The following is a 6,212-nucleotide window of genomic DNA, read 5'->3' as shown; positions in this document are numbered from 1 at the left end:
AATTTGTATTATGTGTGATTTGCTTTTTAAAAGCATGTTTTAAATTTAATGAGATAGTAACAAAAGTGTTGTTTGTGCCCCTCTCTGAACGTTTTATTGTTTGTTTTAGGTGTATTTTTTTTGTTTTCTTAATGCTCTTTTCTTTCACATCTCTAATACTTCCTATTAACTCATTCTTTCCCAGCAGAAGCCCTTCTTTATTAAAAATGAGTACAGCCAGGGCAGCTAGGTGGCGCAGTGGATAGAGCACTGGCCCTGGATTCAGGAGGACCTGAGTTCAAATCCAGCCTCAGACACTTGACACTTACTAGCTGTGTGACCCTGGGCAAGTCACTTAACCCCAATTGCCTCACCAAAAAAAAAAAAAAAAAAGAATATAGCCAAGCAAAATGAATTAATATATTTAGCCATGTCTGAAAACTGATGCCTCATTCTCTACCTTAAGTCCACCACTTCTCTATCAAGAGGTGAGAATCACACCCAGGCAAGTTAGAGTCAGCCTGAACTGACTCTTGAAGGTCAATTGTTAAATTTTTAGTGTGAACATTCACACTTTGAAAATCAGCAAATACTGTAAATCTGGGCTTGAGCTATTGTTTTGTTGATTCTGCAATGATGCAGATTAAACTTAAAAGTATTTTGTGAGTATATCCCCCCCAGTGCTGGACAGCTGGTTGTTAAATATTTGCCAGCATGTTGTAAATGTGCCTCATCAGTCTGCTGCATTGATCAGTTTTGCAGTTTTTCAATTTTGTTTCCCTTTCTATTATTATTATGTTCATTTTACATAGAAGGAAACTGGGGATGAGTTTAAGAGACTTGTCCAAGGTCATACAAGAATCACCAGTTCAATTCAATAGCCATCTACTGAGTTCCTCCTGTGTGTACCTGACATATTTGGCACTAAAAATGCTGAGTCACTGAAGAGAATCTGAGATCTCTCGATGTGGATATTCTATCCACTGATGTCCATCACAGCCCATCTAACCCTGCACATCCTTGGTGATTTGTGTCCATACCCTCTGTAAGTTCTCCAAAGGGCCCCTCAGTGTGCTGAGAGCCTGCCTTGGCTTCTCTTGACATCATAAGTATACTAGGGGCGTCCATAAGCTGTCTCTCACTTTCTGCATGTGACCAACCCAGCTTCTTCTTCAATCATATGCTTCTTTGATGACATACTTTATTCTGATTCTGCTTAAGGAGTTGCTTATTTATAGTGTGTAAATAAGCCTATTCACCCTCACTGTACACCCACCATTTCAGTGCCCTTTGGGTGATACTCATTGTTAATTCTTCAAAGTCTACAGGGTTCCATGGCCTCCAGCCATATAATAACACTGATAGGACACTGGTATTTAAAAGACAGGCCCAGGGCAGCTAGGTGACACAGTGGATAGAGCACTGGCCCTGGAGTCAGGAGGTCCTGAGTTCAAATCCAGCCTCAGACCCTTGACTCTTACTAGCTGTGTGACCCTGGGCAAGTCACTTAACCCCAATTGCCTCACCAAAAACAAAAACAAAAGCAAAACAAAAAAGACAGGCCTTTGTTTCAGAGAGAAGTTTAGGGTCATTAAAATAATTCTACAATTTCTCAAAAGCAATTGCACCTTCTTTCCTCCCCACCATTTAATTCTGGATGTAACTTGTCCATTTGCAGTATCTGTCCAGGATATACAAACAGTCCCTATTCTCAAAGAGTTTACATTGTACTAGGGAAAAATAAAAGGTACATAGATAAGTAAATACAGAATCCACAAAAGGTAAATACAAAAATATTTGGAGGATGTGGAGTATTAAGATCTAGGGAAACCAGGGAAAGTCTGTTGTGGGGGAATGGCACTTGACATATGCTGTCAAGGAAGCTGGGAATTCTATCAGGTAAAGGTAAGGAGAAAGGAGCTCTCCATGGTGGTCAGTCCATTAGCAAAGACATGGAGACAGAACACAGAATGTTATCTATCTGGAATAGCAAATAGACCGGTTATGTGTGATCACTCTGGAAAGATAGGTTGGAACCAGACTAGAGGCTAATACTTTATCCTAAGGATAATAGGGAGCCACTGAAGCTTCTAGAGTAGAGGAGTGATATGGTCAGACCGGCACAGGTCTAGAATTGAGGTCTCCTTTCTCTCAAGCCAATGTTGCTCTTACCACATCAATTGAGTGCAACGTACAAAAAGCTTGAAAGAGATAGTTTCTGGGTAATTAATCACTTTATTAATTATTAATAAATAATAAAAGTAAATTTAACAAATAATTAATCTATTAATTAATTAATAAAAGTATGGTCATTTGGCCCTCTCTCATAAACCAAAAACCTATTGTGTCTGCTTCTTGATGCCTATATTCCCTTCGAAGAGTGGGTATGCCTGATAGATGGCAATCAACTCTGATTGGTGTGTCAAGATAATGAAATATGATGGATGAGACTTAGCAAATACTCAGGAGCCCACCTGGAGATTAATTTAAACTGATTGAATTGGATAAGGTGACTGACTGCTGAATGGATTACTGGCTGACTTCTAGTTAAGCACATCTGGCTGGTACTTAAAGGTACTTAATTAATTTGAATGACACTAGCCAATCAGCTTGAAGAACCTCCCATTTCTGGGAGGGGAGGATGAAGCAGGAAGTGGATGCTGGGGACTGCCTCCTGTCTCTTTGGCTGCGAGAGATCAGCGTGGTAGCAGAGGACTTCAGAAGTGGGAGCTGGGGAAGATTAGGATTGCCAGGTTATAAGGAAATCTGTTCTCAATCTTTCTCTTTCTTTTACTATCTTTTTTTTTTTTGGTGAGGCAATTGGGGTTAAGTGACTTGCCCAGGGTCACACAGCTAGTAAGTGTTAAGTGTCTGAGGCCAGATTTGAACTCAGGTCCTCCTGACTTTTACAATCTTTCAATAAACCCTGGGAAACATAACAAATACTGACATTGTTGGGCAGCTATGTGGCACAGTAGATAAAGCACTGGATATGGATTCAGAAGGACCTGAGTTCAAATCCAGGCTCAGACACTTGATACTTACTAGCTGTGTGACCCTGGGCAAGTCACTTAACCCCCATTTCCCTGCAAAAAAAAAAAAAAAGAAAGAAAGAATTAATGAAACACAGCTTCAGAGTAGGCAGAGCCAAGGAAGAAGCCAGGAAGTTGCCTGAACTCTCCCCAGCTTCCCTCAAAACAACATTAAATCAAGCCTCTAAATGGATTATGAACCTAAAGAACCAACAAAAACACAGAGAAACATAACCTTCCAACTTGAAATAATTTGCAAGACTTCAGGAAAGGTCCGTCTCACTTGGGCAAAAAGGGGAGTGCAGCACAGCACAGTGCACTGGGTCTCGGCAAGTCAGTTGGAGGCTTTTGGCCACAGCAAAGACCAGCAACTGAGGCCCCTTGGTCCTGCCTGAGCAGGCTGGTGGCACAGTAGGCCAGTTGGGAGGACTGCCAGCCCCAGTTGAGAGGGCAAATAGCCAGATAGAGAACCACCCACAGGACAGGCACAACTACGCCAAGCCATCCCAGCACAGGGAGCAGGTCTAGGGTGGTGAGGAATCTGAAAGCCACAAAGGCCTCAGAATAGAAAGCCAGTGACCAGGCACCTATCTACCAGCAAAAGAACCATGCAAAAGTGGCCCCTGTGCCCCAGGAGCAGACCTCTACTTTAAAAGTAAAAAAATAAGCCACGGGGCAGCTAGGTGGCACAGTGGATAGAGCACCAGCCCTAGAGTCAGGAGTACCTGAGTTCAAATCTGACCTCGGACACTTAACACTTACTAGCTGTGTGACCCTGGACAAGTCACTTAACCCCAATTGCCTCACTAAAAAATAAAAAAAATTTTAAAAATTTAAAAAATAAGCCACAACATGAGTAAGAAACAGAAAAGGGCCCTTACCATTGAAAGCTTCTAAAATATATAATAAAAACTAAAATTTTAAATTAAAAGAGAGAGAGAGAGAGAGCTTCTGTGTCAACAGAGAAGACCAAAACACAAATTTGATGAGGACAATACTCTCAAAATGTTTATATGTGAAGCCTCAAGGGAGAAGATAAATTGGTCTCAAGACCAAAAAGCCTTCCTGGAAGAGTTCAAAAGGGATTTTAAAAATCAAATGAGAGAGGTAGGAAAAAACAGGAAAAGAAATGAAAGAAATGAGAGTTATGCAAGAAAACTTAAAAAAGAATCAACAGCTTGTAGAAAGAAGCACAAAAATTAACTGAAGAGAACAATCCTCTAAAAAATACAATTGACCTGGGGGCGGCTAGGTGGCGCAGTGGATAAAGCACTGGCCCTAGATTCAGGAGCTCCTGAGTTCAAATCCAGCCTCAGACACTTGACACTTACTAGCTGTGTGACCCTGGGCAAGTCACTTGACCGCCATTGCCCCCCCCCACAAAAAAAAAAAGAGTGGAAAGAGAAAATACAATTGACCAAATGGGGAAAAAATTGGTCAAATGGAAAAAGAGGTGCAAAAGCTTACTGAAGAAAATAATGCTTTAAAAATTAGAATTTGGCAGATGGAAGCAAATGACTCTGAGACACCAGGAATCAGTGAAACAGAATCAAAAGAATAAAAAAATAGAAGAAAATGTGAAACACCTCTTTGGAAAAACAACTGACCTAGAAAATAGATCTAGGAGAGATAATATGAGAATTATTGGACTACCTTAAAGCCATGATAAGAAAAAAAAAGTCTAGAATTCCAGGAAATTATCAAGGAGAACTGCCCTGATATTGTAGAATCAGAGGACAAAATAGTCATTGAAAGAATCCACCAATCACCTCCTAAAAGAGACCTCAAAAGGAAAACTCCAAGGAATATCGTAGCTAAATCCCAAAATTATAAAGTAAAGGAGAAAATACTGCAAGCAGCCAGAAAGAAACAATTTAAATATCAAGGAGCAACTATCAGAATTACACAGGACCTGGCAGCTTCAACATTAAAGGATAGGAGGGATTGGAATATGATATTCCAGAAGGCAAAGGAACTAGGATTACAACCAAGAATGTACTACCCAGCAAAATTAAGCATAATCTTTCAGGAGGAAAGATAAAATAAGAGACTTTAAAACTTTTCTAGTGAAAACTCTAGAACTGAACAAAAAATTCAATCTACAAATAAAGTCTCAAGAGACATATGAAAAGGTAAAAAAGGGGAGAGGGAACTGTTATTCAATAAGTTTAAAATGTTTGCATCCCTAAATGGAGAGAAGATGCTTGTAACTCTTGAACTGTATCTTTATTAAGGCAGATAGGAGGAGTGCACACAGACAGAAGGTGGGTATAAGTGGATTCCAATGTGATGTTATTTAAAAAAAAAACTTAAGGGGATTATAATGGCAGAAGAGGAAAGGGAAGGCAGAATGGGGTAAATCACATCAAGTGAAGAGGCACAAAAGATATATTACAATAGAGGGAAAGAAGGGAGAGGTGAGCATTGTTTTGATCTTACTTTCATCTGATTTAGCTCAAAGGGAATAACATGCACACTTAATTAGGTATAAAATTCCATCTTAACCTACAGAGAAGTAAAAGGGGAAAGAGGAGGGGAAAGGGAAAAAGACAAAAAAAGAAGTAGGGTTGACCGAAGGGAGGGAAAAACTAGGAATTGAAAGGGGAAAGGACAAAAAGGAAGTGGAGCTGATAGAAGGGAGGATAGACTGAAGAGACCAGAAACAAAACACTAGTGAGAAGGACACAGAGAAAACAAAGAGAAAAATACAAACAAGAGAAAAATAGGATGCAGGGAAATACACAGTTAGTAATCATAAATGTGAATGTGAATGGAATGAGCTCTCCTATAAAATGGAAGCAGATAGCAGAGTGGATTAAAAACCAGAATCCTACAATATGTTGTTTACAAGAAACACATCTGAAGCAGAGAGATATACAAAGAGTAAAGGTAAAAGGCTGGAGCAGAATATATTATGCTTCAGCTGAAGTAAAAAAAAAAAAAAGCCGGGGTAGCAATCCTTATCTCAGACTAAGCAAAAGCAAAAATTGACCTAATTAAAAGAGATAAGGAAGGAAATTACATCTTGCTAAAAGGTACCATAGACAATGAAGAAAAATTGATACTAAACATGTATGCACCAAGTGGTACAGCATCCAGATTCTTAGAGAAGTTACAGGAAGAAATAGATAGCTAAACTATATTAATGGGGGACCTCAACCTCCCCCTCTCAGAACTAGATAAATCTCACCACAAAATTAG

The sequence above is a fragment of the Dromiciops gliroides genome, chromosome 2, assembly GCF_019393635.1.
Source record: "Dromiciops gliroides isolate mDroGli1 chromosome 2, mDroGli1.pri, whole genome shotgun sequence".
Classification (NCBI taxonomy): Eukaryota; Metazoa; Chordata; class Mammalia; order Microbiotheria; family Microbiotheriidae; genus Dromiciops; species Dromiciops gliroides.
Note: the sequence above shows the minus strand (reverse complement) of the source record.